Source organism: Notamacropus eugenii, chromosome X (assembly GCF_028372415.1).
Source record: "Notamacropus eugenii isolate mMacEug1 chromosome X, mMacEug1.pri_v2, whole genome shotgun sequence".
Classification (NCBI taxonomy): Eukaryota; Metazoa; Chordata; class Mammalia; order Diprotodontia; family Macropodidae; genus Notamacropus; species Notamacropus eugenii.
In genome coordinates this window covers 3,722,846-3,742,992 of record NC_092879.1, presented here as the reverse complement: position 1 = coordinate 3,742,992, position 20,147 = coordinate 3,722,846, and the positions used below count along the sequence as shown (strand labels likewise).

General features: G+C 47.5%; 1 pseudogene; it reads right to left on the bottom strand.

Annotated features, from left to right (window-relative positions):
- Window positions 1-16,692: 16,692 nt before the first annotated feature.
- On the bottom strand, window positions 16,693-17,271 carry LOC140515812 (ras-like protein; annotated as a pseudogene).
- Window positions 17,272-20,147: the final 2,876 nt, after the last annotated feature.

Genomic DNA, 20,147 nt, shown 5'->3' with positions numbered 1-20,147 from the left:
AGGACCTCATTTGATCCCTACAAGAGCCCTGACAAGTGGGTACTGGGTGACTTCATGCAAATCACATCTCCTTTTTGGGTTTCATTTTTCGATAGTGCTGACCTTTATGGTCTCTTTCAGGACTAATAAAACTCTGATTTCAAGAATTCAATTCCCATTCATTCCTTATCCTGGGAAATATCATGGAAATTTCAGAATCCCTCCAAGTCATGCTTAAAATAATATGCCATTGAAATCACAAATTGCGAAAGTCAGTGTTCATAGCTAAAGTAGAAATGAAGAGGGCAGCCGACTCAGTGTCAATCTGACTACCTGCTGAGTGCTGGAACTTCTGATTGGTAGTTAATCATGAGCTTCTTTTCAACTGTTATATGATAGGAAGAGGAATGAATGCTATCCTAGAGAAGAATATATGGCTTTTGGGCATGCAATTCCACATGCTTAATTTGCATTTTAATAGGTTTAATACCCTCTTCATACCCAATATGGTCAAGAGCTCCTTTTCAGCAGAAAATGTTAACATGTGTCCTATATCTAAATGAGCACGAATTTCCACACGAGGGACTCATTTTCTTCCAAAAGTGGAAACTCCTATGAAAAAGCAGGAACTTACAGTCGTTCATGAGAAGATCCCCATAAATTTCTGGTTTCCAGTCGTTCCAAGGTGTCTGAAAGCCATTGGCTAAGTGGATACAGAAATTTTTGAAGTGACCTTCTCTGAAGAGCAAGTCGTGATGAGAGTACTTTTGATGGTCAATGCCAAAGCAGCACCAACATCAAGGTCACCAGAGTGATATGACAAAGCTTCATTAAAGCTGTGCTTTCAAGTTGTGTCTTCAGTCATTCAGGAGTTCTTGAGACATTCTGAGGGGCTCTTTAAAATACCATGATGAAAGGAAAATCCCAGTATGTGTCTGTCCCCTCTCCAGGTAGGTTCATAGCACACAGAGCTGCAGGAAACCCTGGGAAACCTGAGTACTTCAAAAGCAGCACGCTCACCACTATTCCTCCAATTACATGGCTAGAAGCACTCCTAGAAGTCTGAACTCTAGGGTTTTAACAAACAATTTAACTCTAAGAAAGCAGATAATAAATGCTTCAGAATATTTTTCAAGAAACAAACGAAATTTATCCTGTTGTAATGGAAAAAACCCTAAATTTTGTTTTATATTTCTATATGTTTCAATTTAGATTGAAATCCTAGTTCTACTACTTAACATTGATATGACTTTGGTTGAATAAATCACTTAACCACTCTGGGCCTCAGTTTCCTCATCTATGCAATGAGGTAGTTAGACTATACAATGTCTAAGTTTCCTTCCAATTCTCAAACATGATATTATCCTCTCAACATTAGTGCCAGACTCTCAAGATTAAGAATTATTCCCCAATTGATAAAGGGTCAAAGGATATGAACAGGCAATTTTCAGATGAAGAAATTAAAGCTATCTATAGTCATGTAAAAATGCTCTAACTCACTATTGATTAGAGAAATGCAAATTTAAGCTACTCTGAAGTACCACCTCATACCTATCAGATTGGCTAACATGACAAAACCAGGAAAATGATAAATGTTGGAAAGGATGTGGGGAAAGTGGAACACTAATGCATTATTGTTGTAATTGTGAACTGATCCAACCATTCTGGAGAAAAATTTGGAACTATGGCCAAAGAGCTATAAAAATGTGCATATCCTTTGGATCCAGCAATACCACTTCTAGGTCTGTATCCCAAAGAGATCATTAAAAAGGCAAAAGGACTCACACGTACAAAATAATATTTATAGCCGCTTTTTTCTTGGTAGCCATGAATTGGAAATTGAAGAGATGCCCATCCCTTGGGGAATGACTGAACAAGTTTGTGGTATATGAATATAAGGGAATAGTATTGTGCTAAAAGAAATGATAAGCAGGTAGACTTCAGGAAAATCTGGAAAGACATGTCAACTAGTCCTGAGTGAGGGGAGCAGAACTCAGAGAACATTGTACACAGTTACAGTCACATTTTGCGATGACTAGCTTTGTTAGACTTAGATTTACTCAACAATGCAGATGGAAACATACTATTTGCTCACCTTTTCTTTTGTTGTTTTGTTTTGTTTTGTTTCTTCTTTGTTGTGGTTCCTCCCATTAGTTCTAATGCTTCTTTAAGTCACAACTAATGTGAAAATATGTTTAATATGAATGTGTGTATACATATATATGTATATATATATGTATATATATATATGTGTATATATATATATCTTATATTAGATCGCATGCTCTCTTGGGGAGAGAGGAGAGGAGAGGGGAGAGAAAATTTAAAAGTCAAAATGTTATGAAAGTGAATGTTGAAAACTAAAAATTTATTAATTAATTAAAAAAATGCACATACATAGACACACAAGCAATAAAAATCTCCATAAATCCTGGAAAAAAACCCTACAACCCAGTGAGCAATATGATATAGTTTATATGTATGCAGTCATGTAAAGCACATTTCCATATTAGTCATTCTGTGGAAGAAAACTTGAAATACAAAAAGAAGGAAAGAAAGTGAAAATTAACATGCTTTGGTCTGCATTTCGACTCCCTCTCTTCTTTCTCTGGAGTTGGATAGCATTTTTCAGCACGAGTCCTTCTGTATTGTTTTAGATCATTGTACTGCTGAGAACAGCTAAGTCATTCACAGTTGCTTATCACATAGTATTGCTGTTACTGTGTTTTTCTGCTTCTGTTCATTTCACTGTGTCTCAGTTCATGTCTTTTCCAGGTTTTGTTTCTGAAATCATCCTGTTCATCATTTTTTATAGCACAATCGTATTCCACTACAATCACATACCGCAACTTTTTTAGTCATTCCTCAATTGATGGCCATCCCCTCACTTTCCAATTCTTTGTTACCACAAAAAGAGCTGCTGTAAATATTTTTATGCATATAGGTCCTTTTCTTATTTAAAAAATCTCTTTGGGATATAGACCTAGAAATGGTATTACTGTATCAAAGGGTATGCATCTGAACATAACTATAAAACACTTTTTATAGAAAATCAGATTTAAATAATTAGAGAAATATTATTAGCTCATGGATGGGCTGAGCCAACATAACAAAAACGACAATTCTACCTAACATAATCTAATTATTCGGTGCCATCCCAACTAAACTACCAATTATTTTATTGATTTTCAAAAGAAAGAGGAAAGAGAATAGAGTCTGCCAGTTCCAGTGCATGAAATTGATTTGGACTTCTGGTAAAATTCTAAAATATGTCGTTAAAAGGGGTGATTAATGAACACCGAAATAAGGAAACTGGGGCAGCTAGGTGGTGCAGTGGATAGAGCACCAGTGCAGGAGTCAGGAGGACCTGAGTTCAAATCTCACCTCAGACACTTGACACTCATGAGCTGTGTGACCTTGGGCAAATCACTTAACCCCAGTTGCCTCATCCTGGGTCATCTCCCGTCATCCTGATGAATATCTGGTCACTGGAGTCAGATGGCTCTGCAGGAGAAGTGAGGCTGGTGACCTGCACAGCCCTCTCTCACTCAGAACAAAGTCAAGTGCAAGTCATGTCATTATTTCTCTGATAGCATAATCTTCTTCAGCAATGAAGGACAAACACACACATCAAGTAAGGAAACTGGGATCCCAAAGAGCTAACATGGCTTAATAAGGAGCAGATTATGTTGGATTAACCTCATTTTCTTTTTGACAGGGTTACAAGACATACTGCTCAGAAGCTGCTGTGGAAATAGTTTCTTTACATTTTTGGAAAGTAGTTGACAAAGACTGATAAGATATGTCTGTGAAAGAAATTGAGACATAAATGCTTAGATGATGGCCCAGTGAGGGGGGCTGAGAAGTAGACTCCAAATAGTCATGAATGGGTCATTGTCTCTGGGGAGAAAATCTCTAGTGGGGCCTTTTCTTGCCCCATGGTCTTGAGTGCCTTTCTCGGTGACTTGCATAAAGGATTGATGGAATGATTGCCAAATTTACAGATGACACAAAGCCAGGAAGGATGGATAACAGAGGATGACAGAGTCAGGAGCCAGAAAATCATTGATAGATTAGAGATTAGAAATAAATCTAATAATGTGAAATTCAGTGGAGATAAATGTAAAGCTTTGCACTTGAGTATGAGAAATTAACTCCATGGGTACATGATAGGGACAGCATGATGAGGCCATGGTTTGCTTGAAAAATATTTGAGGGCTTTAGTAGCCAGTAAACTAAATATGCAGTATGATGTGGCAAAGCTAACTAATGCAACTAAGGCATAGTTGAGACCTGCCAAGGTGGTGGAGTAGGAGGAAGCAGCTCAGCTCTCATAGCAACCGTAGGAACAAATAAGATGACCCTGAGATGAGGGCCAGACTGGGTAGTGGTTGGAAATCTAAGGAGAAACCATGTTGATTCATATTTTCTGCATAAGGTCACAAATATGGCTTACGGGAAAGTGACTAGGGCAGGAACTATGGAATAAGCGTGGGCTGGGATTAAGCAGCCATACCCCAGAAGTGGAACAGGGGTATTGGGATCTCAGATTCAGCTCCAGGAAAGAGCAGGGACCCAGCACAGTTGCTCTGCCTCCAGAGGGTGAGATCTACGACTCAGGGACTCTTCCCAAGAGAGGGGATCTTGGATGGAGTGTCTTGAAGTCATACTCAGGCAAGGAACTAGACCACAGAGCTGTTGCTCTGACCCCAGAGGTAGAAATCTAAGCTGATGTTCCCAAGCCTAGGGGCCATGACTTTAGCTATTCCTCTCCCCAAGAGAGGGGCTTGCAAACCCAGATCCCTGGTACAGAAGAGGGGCTGAAACATGTTTCCTTTCTTTCACCTTAGATAAAAACTAGTCGTGACTCCTGCTGGCTTCTTCCAAAATCCAGTATTTTTCCCCCAGTGATGGTTTACTTCACATTCTGGAAACTTGTGTAGTCATTTCAGTATTTGTCCAAAAACTTCTGTTTCTACCTTTTGTCTACCAAGGAAAGGTCAAGCTCTGTTGCTGGGCAGTTGAGGCCTTCTTGCTTCCCTGTGTGTTCAGCCTAGTCTCCTATTTCTTCCCTCCATGCATTCGGCACCGTTGGCACCTCCCCCAGACTCACGGCCTTGGCTTATCATGATCTCTTTATTGATTCCTCCACATCCTTTAAAGCCCAGTTCAAAAACCGTCTTCTTCAAGAAGCCTTCCCTTACCCCCTGCCAGGAATGACTTTAGGCGTTTGGGAACCAACCATTGGTATCTCTTTGGGGTATTTGTAGTTACCTCTGCACATTGTGAATAATGGGAAGAGGAGGAAGGCAGTTATGACAGCTTGCTCTGTGGTGGTTAGTGTTCTAAGCACTAGAGATACAAATCCAATCAAGGAGAACAGTGCCTGTCCTCAAGGAACTTACAATCTGATGGGGTTATAACTCCTCTTGGGGAGTGGGGACCAAGGAGGAGGTTCTGCACAGAGAAGGCATGGGGGTAGGGAGGGGTATCATGGGACGACTGAGTGATAGGTCCATATCCTGGAATGGTGGGGTTGAGCTGCTCACCTGATCACTGTTCCAAGAGCTCTAGTTGGAGAAGGGACAGGGGAAGGAGGCAACCTTCAGGGTCTGGCTGGAGGTGGCAAACATGCCCAATCAGGAAGAGCCCAGGAGTCCAGAGTGAAGCTTGAGTTTTAAGTCGGAGCTTAGAGGCAAGGGCATATGGCAGCTTGGAGATTTGTTTCTTCAGAATTTCATGTTTGAGAACTTCCTTTTCTTCCTGGATACTGCCAGTCCTTCCTCAGAAGGAAGCTGTAGGAATCAGTCAAACATTAATTAGGTGCTTACAATGGGCTCAGGCACTGGGCAGCATCAAAGGAATCACCATAGGGGTCACTACTCACAGCCTCCTAAATACAACTGTACAAGGGCAGCCATGGTCTCTCATTTAAATTGGTGCCTCCCCCAGCCCTCCAGTGCCCAACAGCGCTGCTGAAAGATCAGGGTACCGGAAGGAACACGACACGTGCTTAATAAACCTTCAAAGTGAGGGAACCTGTTTTGATCATTAAAATGTCCTTCCCAGAACTATCCCACTGGTTACCACTAGATGCCACCACATGAACACATCTTGCATTTCAATCTGACATTTGAGACTGATGGAAGGCAGTCATTTTCTTCATCAGTTCCACAGATGGAACGAAATTAAATGAGTCCAGATGGAGATCCTATCAAGTTCTAGTTTCTCAGTTGGCAACCAAATATTCAGCCCCATTAATCACCCAGAACACCTACAAACTGGAGTAACCAAAGAGACCTCAAAGGATGAACAGGGGTGGCAAAGCCAGAAATAGCCAAGGGCTGAAAGAATCAGAGACATGATGAGTCCATTGATGGACAGAGGAGCAAAGAGCCAACCACAGAGCTTCCCCTGCTACCTTGGGTATTAATGAAGGGGAAAGGCTGACTAAAGGAGTTCTCTGGCAGAGTCCCAGAGGATGAGACAAACCTCCTGACAAACCCAGCCTCTTGACCCCGTGCCCTCTTAGCTCTGCAGAGAGTTGCTCCTCTGTACCCGATTGTGTTGCCCCCCATCTTCAGTCTCTCCCTGGTGACTTGTTCCTTTCCTGATGCCTCCAAACATGCTCTGGTGTCCCCAGCCTAAATACTAGGAGGGGCGAAGGTGGGTTACAAACACTCATTCCAGGACCAGAGTGGTGTCCTGTGACAAGACCACAAATTCCCACTGGGCACCTGAAGTCTTCCTTCATCGAGCTCCAGCCTCTTTTCTCAGGTCCTCTGTTCCTGCCCTCCGTGGGCTCTGTAAGCCCGCTAACCAAACCACTCTTCTAGTCATGCTCTGCCCTCAGTCTGCCATCTCTGACTTCTGGGCTTCTGCACAGGACATTTCCCACACCTAGAACATGCCACTCCTTTTCCATGCCTGCCTCTCAGTCTCCCAGAGAAGGCATTCCCTAGGCGAAGAAGGTGAGGGAGGAGGGAATAAGTAGTGATGAAGGCAGCATTTATGAAGGAGCTCCCGTGAGCCAGGTACCTGAGCCAGGCCCGGCATTGAGAGATGAGCATACAGATCTAAAAGCACAAGGAAGGATCATCTCTGTCCTCAGGGGGCTTCCATTCTCACAGGGAAGGCAATCCATAAAAAGGGTGCTGAGAAGGGAGGAGGAGGCAGAGGTGCTGGTGCAGGGCCATGGCGACTGTCGATGGCCATTGAAAAACAGCCATTTTTCAGTTGTGGCAACTCTTTGTGACCCCATTTGGGTTTTTCTTGGGAAAAGGGCTGCGGGGGTTTGCCGTGTCCTTCTCCAGCTCATTTGACACATGAGGAAAAGCATTTATTAAGCAGCAGTATAATTTTAATATACAAAATATAAAAGCATATTATTAAATGTGCTGGGCACTGGGCTAAACCCTTTAGAAAGACTGTCCCTAATCCTCACTGCTACCCTGAGAGGTGGACACTATTATTGCCCCCATTTTACTGTTGAAACTAAGGCAGGTAGAAGTTAACTGACTTGTTCAGGGTCACACAGCTAGTGTCTGAGCCCAGATTTGAACCCAGGTCTTTGGGGTTCCAGGCCCGGACTGGAAGGATCAACCCAGAGTGCAGGGTCAGGGTCCCAGGTTCCACTTGGTGCTAGGGGCAGGAAGGAAAGGAGGAGGAGGAGGAGTGATTGGAAGGTGGCTTGGCATATGTGGGGCATAGTGGCCAGATGACCAAAGGGGGTTAAGGGAGCAGAGAGAAGAGAAGAAGCTGAATGGGAGGAGCTGGAGACCTGGACTCAGAGGCTGTGGCTCCATCCCCTTCCCCAGACACTCACTTCCCTTTTCATTGACTCCAAAGTCCCTTTATTGGATGCTCTTCTTTCAGCCCTCCAGCATTCCAGTGAGGTCACTCCACTTATCGAGTCAAGTCTTGTCTGCATCTTCCCATCTTTCCAATGGGCCCCCTTCTCTCTTCTGACCCTGCCCCTACCCTGATGCAGACCCTCCTCCCCTCACACGTGGAGGGTCTGCCTGCCTCAGATCTCTCCCCCTGCCAGCCTGTCCTCCATCCAGCCACCAAAGGGATTTTCCTAAAGTGCAGGTCTGTCTATGTCGCCCCCTCGTCAGTAAACCCCCGTGGCTCCCTGTCACTCTCAGGAGCAAATGCAAAATGCTGTTTGGCCTTCAACGCCCTTGGTAACCTGCCCACTCCTCCTTGTGCGTCTTACTCCCCTCATGTACTCTTTGACACAGGCCTCCTGGCTGCTCCTCACCTGGGACCCACCATCTCCTGACCTTGCATCTCTTCACTGGTGGCTCCCCATGTCTGGAATACTTTCTCTCCTCGGTACCACCTTCCTTCCAGTCTCATCCAAGACACCACTTTCTGCAGGAGGCCTCCCTTCCTCTGCCCGTGCCTTTGTCCGAGAGTATCTTCCCCCCACTTTGTGCATCCCTTCGGCCCATTGTTGTCTTCCTGTTTCTTTTCCCATTGGACTGTAAGGTCCTTGAGGGCAGGGGCAGTATTTTTGTCTTTCTCTGTATCCCTGGTGCTTTAGCACAGAGCCTGAGTGACTGGCTGACCACATCCAGGTGGAGGTGAATGAGTCCCTGTCTGCACACCTTCATAGCCCTCTGTGGACTCAACCTACCAGTTGGAGTTGGGGGTTGCCCTGTTGAGGACTACGATGGAGTACTGCTGGCAAGTTTAGGATAGAAACTTTGGGAAACTAGTTCTTTGTGACTGTGCTCATTATCATCCAGAATGGCTCTCCAGGGCCCCAGGAGGTTGCTGTCTTGGTGAGATAAACAAGAGAACTACAGAATACAAGGGATATGTAAAATAGACGCCTTCTAGGCTAACAATCTTTAAGACAATAAGACTGGCCAAATTACTAGGACAGGAGAGGAGTAGAATGTCACATAGACTTGCAGTTTCTGTCTTTAAATACCCTGACCCTCGGATCAATAAATGAAGCTGCCCTATCTTCTTTCACCTGCCTGTGTGTCTTTCTTCTTCACTGCTGTCACCGAGCCACATGGGTACACAGACTGTCCGCCACATTGCCCCTCCATACTATTAATACCCTTTGCTTTAAAAAAGCAAGAGAATATGTAGTGAGTGCCAGTATCATTGAGCCAAAGGTCATGAGTAAGAGAATGCTTCATTTGAACGCTGATCCAAATGGTTTCCAATGAGGTTGAGTCAGTCAGAGCTCTACAGACTGCCGGCCTGCCTTTCCTCAGCCCTCCAACACGGACTGTTTGTGCCATTTGAGGGGGTGAGGTTGAACCCACCCTCTTCCTGCTGAGTTTATTGGGAAAGGAGGACATGGGGCTGAGTGGAAACAACCCTGGGTTTGGAGCTCGAGGCCTCAGGTCTAGTAGTCACTGATTTGGGACTTTGAGCAGTCTCTGATTCCTGGACTAGCTGGCACCCTGGGACCCTTCTAACTCTGATTCTTGAACAGAACCAAGCAGTTTTGGGGAGCCAGGTGTATCTTGTGTCTTGAGGGTCCTCAGGTCCATTTGGGGAAGGCTGAGGAGTCTCTGTGGTTTTAGAGAAAGCTCCTGTCCTCCCGAATGGTGCTCTGCCAATGGCCATGAGGCTTGGAGACAGAAGACTCTGCCATGAGCCCACATTCTGCCCCTCCCTCCATTTGTGACTCTGGGCAAGCCCCTTCTCCTCCGGTCCCTGGGACTCTAGATCTGGGCTTCCCCGTCTTGTTCTGCCCCTGAGGCTTTCGGCGAATGTGCCTAAGCCCCATAGGGGATTGATAGGAAAGGGATACATAGAAGACTTTACCACACAAAGGAGCCTAAGGAATGATTAATTTCAAAAGGATAATATGTGTGTGTGTGCTTACCAAATACTCCCCTTTCTCCCTTGACAAGCATAGACTAGACTGGGATCCTCTGTATTAATGATCTCTCAGGGCAGAGGCATCAGACTCTGGGTCATGGTCAGCAGCATGGTGGTCATCACACTCCCCAGGGCAGCCCAAACCTGATTAAAATGTGATTGGGAAATATTTAACCAAATGAATGGTAATGTAACAAAATATAGAAAGCATTACATTTTAGAACTAAGTCAGTATGTGGCCTGAAGAGATGCTTATATACAGATTAATGTGTGTTCCACCCCTCCCCCTTCTGATTTGGTTCCACTGTCTTGGGGATGTGCTGCTCTGCAGCTGTTAGTTGGGGTGCCTTTCCTCTAATTCTCTCTTCTCTCCTCCCTCCTCCCCACTCTTTCCCTCCCCCTCTCTCCATCACCCCTTTCCTCTCCCTTCTCTCTGATGGGGTTCAGACTCTGGGAACTTCCTTGAATTGTCTGGGTTTTCGTACTCAAATCTGTGGCCATTGTCTGTTACCTCTGGATTTCCTCACCTGCTTTCCACCTAGGGGCTCCCTAGTGAGATGTATCTTGATTGCCTCCAGCTATTTTCAGCCTTTGCTCCTCCTGGGATTCCCTTTTTGAACTTCTTCTCAGGACCCTCCCTAGACCCCTGCTCCCAGCACTCTAGACTACAGACCCCCCTCCCCCCTCATCCCTCCTATAGTCTTTTCTGTGTTTAAGTTCCATCTTGCCTCCATGAAGGCACTCAGATTCAATCCAGCTCAGACTGTCTAGTTGGGATTCTATCCGGTCCACTTGTGAATACAAGTGTTACAAATGCTTAGGCTCCTTAAGAGCCAACCCAAGATGGCAAATCTTTAATAAGCTTTGTCTTCTTTGGCTTTAAGAAGGCTTGAGTCTAATTCATTCAAGCAGGACCCCGACTGTCGGTGTTTTGGAGTCCCAAGCATCCCCAAACCTCGTCATTTGTGGCTTTCTAACCGGGAAAAACTGCTAATCTCATGTTCTTCTGCTGAAACTGGAAGGTGTGTCAGCATCCCCCTCTCTTGGAAGCGGAATTTTCATACCTGTCATCAGGTCCCAGTATTGGGCAAAGTCTCTGAACTTTCTGGGCGCGAGCGAGTTAGAGACTCAGGCTGTTGGTCCAGTGGTAGTGTTTGAGGAAGTGGCCCTGGGCATCCCTTCCAAAAGTAGGTGACCAGTTCTCTGGATTTCCTGGGCGCAAGGAAATCAGGGAAAACTCAGTTATTTTTGTCCTTTTGTTTTTTTTTCTCAAGACTTCCTTCCACGTCATCCTTTAAGAAGGGGGGTACTTCTAGCACCTCGCCAGGTAATGGGTCAAACTTCATCAGTTCCAAAAAATTCTCCTTTGGGTTTCTCTTACAAAATTGGAAAAAAATTAGCTTCTCTAAAGAACTTAAAAAGAAAAGGTTGGTGTGCTTTTGCAACACACTTTGGCCTCAGTGTCACCTGAAGGAGAACGAAGTGTGCCCCATGTTTGGGACCTTACAATGTAATACCCTTTTACAGTTAGAATTATATTGTCTCCAGAAGGAAAAATGGATAGAAATACCTTACATAAAGGCCTTTGTCAAACTCTCTCAGGACCCCATTCTCTGAAAAGATTGTAAGATGCTTGTAGCTAGAGCTGCCCCACAAAAGGACAATCGGAGTGAATTGGATGTTATGGTCTTGGCTTCACTTCCTCGCCTGTCTATGTTCCCAGCCCCCACTCAGTTCCCAGCCACAGGGCTTGCTCAGGTGCCTCCCTCTGCAGCCCCTCTCACTGGGGCAACATTCACTCAGACCCCAGGCCCCACCCCCATGGCAGTCTCTACGGTATCACTGCCTGTAACACACCCCTCCTTGGGGACTCTACCTCAGGCCCCAATTATGGGCCTTACCGAGGTGCCTCCCTCTGCAGCCCTTCTCGCTGGGGCAATATTCACTCAGGCCCCAGGCCCCACTCCCATGGCACTCTCTGGGGTATGCCCCCCTTCTACCTCTACTCTTCCTCAGGTACCAGCGGATCTTTCCCCTTGCCAGCCAGATCCCCTGGCCCTGCAGCCCGAACCAGGTGAGTCAGCATTCCCTAGCCCCTCCCTCACAAGAAGTGGGACTTCCTATCTTCCTCCACAAGCTGCTGTCCCCATTGTGCTGTCAGGGCTGTTTCCCTTGAGAGAAGTGCCTACCCCACCCAGTGGGACAACCAGGGTGCACGTTCCACTTTCTCTTTCGGATCTCACCCAGATTAAAGAGAAACTGGGGAGATACTAGGAAGACCCCACTAGGTTTACTGAGGGTGTTAGGGACATATCCCTACAATTTGAACTTTCTTGGAAGGATTTGAATGTTCTTTTCTCTGTCTGTTGTACTATTGAGGAGAAGGGGAGAATTTGGGAGCATGCCCAAAAGTTTGGGGATCATATGGCTAGCAATAATCCTATAAAAGCCCCCCCCCCCCAGGAGCAGCTGCTGTTCCCACTAGTGACCCAGGATGGGATTATCAAAAGAGTGAGGATAGAGAAAAGAGAGACCTTATGGTAATTTACCTGTTAGAAGGCCTAAAAACTGCATTTCAAAAACAAGTAAATTTTCAAAAAAATTAGGGAAATTACTCAGGGAGAAGAGGAAAACCCTGGCCTTTTTCAAGACTGGCCAGTAGAAGCTATTAAAAAGCATACAAATTTGGATCCTGACTCCACAGAAGGGACAGCAATCCTTAGCATGCATTTTATTAATCAGTCTGCCCCAGATATTAGGAGGAAACTGCAGAAATTGGCAATGGGACCCCAAACACCTCAGTCCCAATTACTGGAGACGGCCTTTGGAGTCTTTAACAACAGAAGCCGTGCTGCAGCAGAGGAAAGATAACGAAGAAGAAGGGCCAGGGCTCAATTCTTGGCTGCTGCCTTGGCCAGGAAAAGACTCAGGGAGCACCCCTCCAGGTCGCCCCGTTGGAGGAAGGCCAGTTACTTGGGCAGTGGGGAAACCTGCTTTCGTTGCCACAAGGAGGGTCACTGGTCCAAGGACTATCGGTATTTTGGGGTCCCTGAGCACCCCTACAACCTCGTCATCTCCACCTCCTCCCTTTCCTCTGTTTGTCTGTCTCTCTCCCTGCATCTCTTATGCTGCTCCTCTCTGTCTCTCTCCCTCTCCTACTGTCTCTCTCTCTTCTCTATCTCTTTTTCTGTCTCTCTGTCCCTGAGTTTCTGTCCTTAGCTATGTCTCTTTCTCTCTCTAAGTCTGTTTCTGTCTCCTTCTCTGTGTGTATCTCTCTCTCCCTTTCCTTCCCCCTCTCTTTATCCTTTCCCCTTCCCTTCTTCCTCTCTTTCCCATTTCTTTCTCTCACTCTTTCCCAACTCTCCCTTTTCTTTCCTCCTTTCTCTGTCTCTTTCTTTTTCTGTCTCTTTTCTCCTTGTCTTTCTGTCACATCCCTTCTCTTTCTGTCTTTGTCTCTCTGTCTGAGTCTCTCTACTTCTCTCTCCCTCCTTCTCTCTTTTCTTCTCTCTCCTCCTCTCTTCTTTCTATTTTTTCCCTTTTTGTATGTCTATCTGTCTCCCCCTCTCTCTCCATTCCAAAAGGACCTTCAGAAGGTACAAGGAGAGACCTTGACCACCAGATAGAGGCACATCATGCATTTTGCAGGGAAGGTAGGATCATGTTTGAGGCAAAGTCTTCATGATCTTGGAGTAAGAAGACTTCAGGTGGGGCTTGAGGGAGGATGTAGGAGGGGTGGGCTGTAGCAGAGAAGAGCCCATCTGGGGAGGATGCTGATAGAGTGAGATTCAAGATGATTTGGGCACTAGGAATGATTGCCAGGAGTGTAGAAGGGACAGTGGCCCACAGTGAGGGGACACAAGGGGCAGCTGTCTTCCTGGGATGGGGAGCAGGGGTGCAAGGCAAAATATGCCAGACTCATCACCATGGTTTCAGATCAGAAAGAGCCAGGTAGCCTACACCTGCTCCCCAACAGTTTTTTATCTTATTACCTATGTGGCCCAGGGGAAATTCCCTCCCTTTTGTTTGCTGAAGCCTAGGTGATTCCCTCACCCTGGTCCTTGTGGGGATCTCACAACCCCCTTTCAGCCCTCGTCATATGTGTGTGTCTATGTGTATGTAGGAAGAGCGACTTGGCAGACAGGGCTGGGTATGGATTCAGAAAATATAGGCCAGCTCCCTGACTCACTAAAGATTTTCATTGAGCGAGTAGTGGTTTCATGACTCAATAGGTGGATGGCTAGTCTTCTGCTTTATGCTCTGCTTCCCCCATACCACCGCGAAACAGAGAGACAGTCTGGTGCCTGTTCTGGGACCCAAGGCCCTTGGGACAGACAGTTAGGAATGCAGAGGTGAAAGACCTTCTTTTGGTTCTGTCCTGGACCCTAGGGGAGGAGAGATTAAGAGGGGGAAGGGGGAGAGAGTAGGGAGGGGAACAGGGGCCCAGAGGGTCTGAGGGAAGCTTCCTGGGATGGAAGGGGGTGGGGTGCCGCCCCAGGACTGATCTTCACCTGGCCTCTCCATCCTGTGTGGAGTCCAGAAGGGGTCCTTTGTTTGGGACAGGGCGAGCCTGACTCGGGCTACTCAGGAGGGTCCCAGTAGATCAGGACCCCGAGGAACCCCGCCCAACAGCTGACAACCCAAACTCCGGCTCCCCCCATTTCTGAGCCACCTACATCCAGTTCCCCTGTCCCCTTCGGTGGGCACCTGCCCCTCCCGACCCTATCTCCAGCGTTGGTGTATTCCGAGACTCCTAGACTTAGGCGGCTTCAAGCCTTCAAACCCGTCCCACCGACTGAGGAAAAGGACCCGGGGCCCCGACCCCTCATCCCTTAGGAGCCACGCCCACACAGCCTAAGCCAGACTCGGCAGCCGCCCCACCCAGGTCTGCTCGAACCCCCGCCCAGGTAAGTGAGGTCAGACTCTTCTCGGGCGCCCTGATTTCTGGTCCAGGCCAGAGGGGGTGGGGGAGGGAAGAGGGGACTCCCCCCTCTCTTCACATCTTCCCCCAGGACTTTGCCTTCAAAGGCTTCCATGATTAAGGAGCAGACCTCAGAATGGAAAGGCAGGGGGCCTTTCCAAAAAGCAGCCATCCATTGGGAATCCCTGCTCATCAACTGCTTAGGATGCAAGAATGCCCATGTTTGAAACTTGGATTCTTTGAAAGAAGAAATGAGGCTTGTTCACCTTGCACACTTCTATAACAGATTCTAGATGGAATGGGCTAGCTGGGTGCTACAGTGTATAATGCAATAGGCCTGAAGCAAGATCTGACTTGAAATCCACTCTGACACTTACTAGCTGTGTGACCCTGGTCAAGTCACTTCACCCTGTTTGCCCCAGTTTCCTCATCTATAAAGAGTTGAAGGAATGGTTTCCCAGAACTCTGGCCTGTCCCCGATCCTTCCCTCCTTTGAAGATGCTGGATTTAACCAGGCCTATGGGGTTTACACTGAGCTGGCTCTAGATTCAGATGTGGACCGTCTTCCCTGTCGTCAGGGCAGAGGACTTGTCCCCTCTTCCTGGCCTGCTGTTGGCTGTTCTCACGGGATGTCTGGGGAGAAGCTGGAGAGGAAAGGAGCAGGTACCACAGGTTACAGTGAGGCAGACACAGGTGAGTTAGGACAGGGCATCCAGAGGCACTTTCCAAGGACGTGCCCCTTCAGGAGGCAGCGGTCTCCCTCTTACTCCGGTAAGATCAATGGATGGTCCTGGGTTTACACGGTGTGCGTGTTGGGGGTGGGGGGTGAGAGTCACAGGGAAATGTGCCAGAGGTAGCTCAGGCTTGGGAGAAGATTCAGGTGCCCGGAGCCCCTACTGACTCTGAGCTGGGAGAGATCGAAAGATCTCTCTAGGCCACCTCCCCCCACCAAATATTACTGATGAGGAAACTGAGACCCAGGGGTACACAGCTAAAACAACTGTGCCCTCCTAAATCCCACGCCCCATTCTCCAGCAGGACACACCACAGTGAGGATCCTGCTGCCCCTAGTAAACCAGCAACACACACTTCAAAACAAACCAACAATATTTATTTGTAACAAATCCTAGAACTCAAGAAAAATAGTCAACTTTGAATATGAGGGTAGCTTTAGCTTGCTTAGTCCTCTCAGCTGAAACAGGAACGTGGCCCACCTGCCTTCTGTGCCTGCTCCCAGGGTGACACAGAGATGCCAGGTCAGACCCCTCCTAAGCAGACAGACCCCACCTGACCTGCAGCTGTGGGGTCTCTGCTGAGAACACCCCTCCCCACCCACCCCTCCTACATGTCACTTCTCCTGGAAGCAACAAGACCCTGTAGCTCACGGCGAGATCTAATGGTAAGGATTTAGCTGATGCCAAGATGTAACAATTAGGGGAACCTGAATTCAGACCTGGCCACAGATAACTTGTCTGCAGTGTGGTCTTGGGCAAGTCACTTAATCCCATTGCCCCCCCCCCCTCCCAAATTCAACTCAATTGAAGCATGATAATCAGAGTAACACTGATGGCATTTTCCACCCAAGGCCTCCTCCTGGTAGGAGACAGGCCCATTCTACCCCCCCTCACCCCCCCCCACACACAGAGGGCAAGGGGAGGCTGCCCACAGGAGGAGGGAGGGAGTAATTCCACCTCAAAGGGAAAAACAAAGCAAAAATCCATAAAGCCTGAGTGTAGAAACACGGAGGAGTCTCTCAAGAGGTTCCTGGAGAAATCCTGGTGAGGCCCAGCTGGGCAGAACATGGCCCACAGGAGTCCGGGGAAGGGCAGGGGCAAGGAGGATGGGTCCTGATGGGGGCCTGGAGGCTGGGGAGGGGAGTGGGAAGCTGGGGTGTTCCTGAAGGAGATTTAGGGGGCAAGACCAGGGAGAGCAGGGACAACTGCTCACAGGACTGTGCAGCACGTAAACTTGCAGCCAGAACAATGGTTCTGCTCAGCATCAGGGAGGTGGCTTTTGAGCCCCTTGGTGTGGGACAGCCAGATCTCCTGGACCAGCTCATGGAAGGCGTGCTCTACGCCCTTTGGAGTCTTGGCTGAGGTCTCCACAAAAGGGACCCCAAAGCTCTTCGCCATGTCCTGGCCCACTGTGCAGTCCACCTGCCAGTTGACCTGATTGGTCTTGTTGGCCACCAGCACCATGGGTATATGTTTGGTGTGCTTGATCCTCTGCAACTGATCCCAGAAGTCATGCATGTCCTCAAAAGAGTGCAAGTCATCCACTGTGTGGACGCAGAGGAAGCCCTCCCCCCACTGTATAGACTGGTCCCTCAGAGATTTATACACTTCAATGCTTGTGATATCCATGATGTCCAGCTGGCATAGCTCCCCATCCACCACTGTTTGCCAGCAATAGGAATCTATAATGGTGGCATCATACTCACTCACAAATCAATTATGAATCAGCTGCATGGTCAGCGCACTCTTGCCCACAAAACAGGCACCCATCACCACCAACTTATACATCTTGGCTCTGTGCCTGTGTGGATCATCTATGGAGGTAGGGACACCAGAGTCAGTAGACACAAGCACTGGCAGGGATCTGGCTCGTGTCTCTGACTCTAGGAAGGGGTTTCACTATCGTCAGCCCATTCCACTGGAGGGCAGCTCTTATCAGCATTTTACCCAGCATCCAACCTCAATTGACTTCTTTGTCAATCCCTTTCCCTCCTTTCTGCTCTCGGGCCCAGTTGCACAAAGCTCAACCCTCCTCCCAAGGACAGACCTTCAGATATATCTTCCATGGGCCCCCTGGCTTTTGCTGACCAACCCCAAATAGTCCTCAGAGGCCATGGGCTCCTGGCCCTTTCATTCTGGCTGGCCTTAAGACCCTCTCCAGCTTACGGGTGGCCTTCTCAAACCCTGGGATCCAGAACCGACCCCAGGGGTCAGCTCAGAAGGGGTCTGAAGAGGGCAGAGGACAGTGGGATGCTGATAACCCTATTCCTGCAGGACATGCTGCTCTGCATTAATGCAGCCCAAGAGTGCATGGTATGGTTGGCTGCAGAGCTAGCACCTGCCCCAAGAACCTCCCAAGAAGGTATGAGCTCAGTAGGCTGCAGGACCAGCACCTCTTGCGTTAAGGCAGCCCAAGATGGCCCCTTTCTGAATTGTAAAAACATCCAGTCAGAACTTACTCAGATCTATTCTGAAACTGGGGGACAACTTGAGCCCCCCCAGAAGTCCAAGGATTAGGAGGACCACCTCTTATGCACTATAGGGGCTTCTGGGAGCCCCCCAAAGAAGATTTGAGGAGCCCCTCCTGCAAGGAACAAAGGGACCTGGGAACCCCGTCTCATTTTGGAAGCTCCACTCACAAAAAATGATTTGGGGAGCCTGGGAACCCTACCTCCACCACTTGGGTTTGGGGGAGACCTGCTTGCCATACTGGGAGCTTTACCCCCAAGGAGATTTGGGGAGCTCCATCCCCACATACTCTAAGGGTTTGGGGCCCCATCTTTGGGAGCTGGGGTCGTTAGCCCCCAGGGAATCTAGCCTGAGGGAGGGCAGGCTCAGAACGGGTGCTTCACTCCTGAAGAGAGTCCTCAAGGCCCCAGGGGAAAAAGCCAAGGCTTGTCCCTTCCAGTTTTGCCCCAATCCCTAGCTTAAACACCATGTCCTACTCCTTGTCCTCTTCCTCATTCTCCTCCTCCTCCTCTTCCACCCCCAAATTCTGTTCCTCTTTATTCCCTTCCATCATTCCCCAAATTCACTCTGAGCCTCCTCTCCTTCTTCCTTCGGTTTGCAGCCCTGGTTTCTCTGCTTCTCCATTCTTCTTCCAAACTCCAGGCTTGGTTTTTCCATGTTGCTTCTTAGCCCGACCCGAGCCTCCATGGTTCTTTCTTCCTCTGAACTCCAGGGATATGACTTGTTTGGTCGTTGCTTTGGGCGCTAAGTAAACGTCCTGTGGTAGCGTCAGTTTTTTTGATTTAGCTCCTATCAGCCCAAGTCAAGGACCAGGTGTTTTGAAAATCCAGACTCAAGCCCAGAGTCCTAAACTCAAGGTGTGTTTTCTTGGGAGTTTTGTTTTCTTTAAATACACCTTTCTAAAACCCTTTGGACCTCCATCCCATTCCTTTCACTCTACTCCCCAATACAATGGTCTCCAAGGCCAAAACTTACCCAAATGACCCCGCCACCCATGACTGACAGGCCATGGACCCGCCAGCCCTGCAGACCCCCCAGGTTCTATACCCAAAGGATGAAGTTGTGGGCTCCATTGCCCCAGGCAAGAGTGACAGGTTCAGTCACACAGAGTGTGACTCAATGGTCCTTGCCTTATTGCTGTCAGAGTCCAATTGCTTCCTTGTCTGCTTCTGCTCTACATCAGTCCAACCAGGCTTCCTGCCTCTTTCAGAATTCCTCATGAGTGGAATAGGTTTAGTGAAGACTTCTCAGATTGTAATTCTTCTCCCAGGGGTGAGGTAAGACCGAGAGGCTCAAGGTTACAATATTTTTAGAGTGGAATAATTCCATATAAGGATATAAAACTGTGTAGTACATTAGGGTCTCAATGATTGGATAAAACTTACATAATTCTTCAATGTCTTCATTTCAAAAAGGATTGGTAAGATTTCGTGTCTAGAATGTAAGATCATATTCTCAGCTAATGAGGATAATGGTCAGTGGGGGGGGGGGGAGGGACTTGCATTAGGGTCTATATAAATCACTGCCTTTTCTTTGTCTTCAGCTTTCCTACTCCAGGTGAACTGGTATAGGATTGTCCCACTTCTCAAGATAAATAAACTTTCTGTCATCACTTTGAGAGGCCTCTGAGTATTTGATTTAAGTAGGGATCTGAGCCTTCCCATACACTCAGAAACCCTGATTTTGATGATATAATAGTATTCCATCCTATCCTTTGACCATAATTGGTTCAAACATTTCCCCAATGATGGGTATCCACTTTGCTTCCAGTTTTTGGCTACTCTAAGTGTTGCTCTGATTATTTTGTAGCATAGGGGACCCTTTTATTCTCTCACTAAGTTAACATCCGCTTCTGCCACCATCTCAGCTGGGAACTTCATCTTTGTACCTCACCCGGAAAACTGAAAACATTTGCTATGAACTCCCTGTTGAGGTGTGCGGTGCTGTGGCACCCCAAAATACCAACACGTCTGGTCCTGCTTAAATGAATACGACACAAGGCTTCTTAAAGCCAAAGAAAAACAAAGTTTATTAAAGATTTGCCATACTGGGCTGATTCTTAAGGAGCCTGAGCCTTTGTAACGCTTGTATTCACAAGTGGGCCAGATAGAATCTCAGGTAGACAGAGTCTGAGCTGGATGGAATCTGAGCGCCTTCATGTAGGCAAGATGGAATTTAAATACAGAAACAGACTG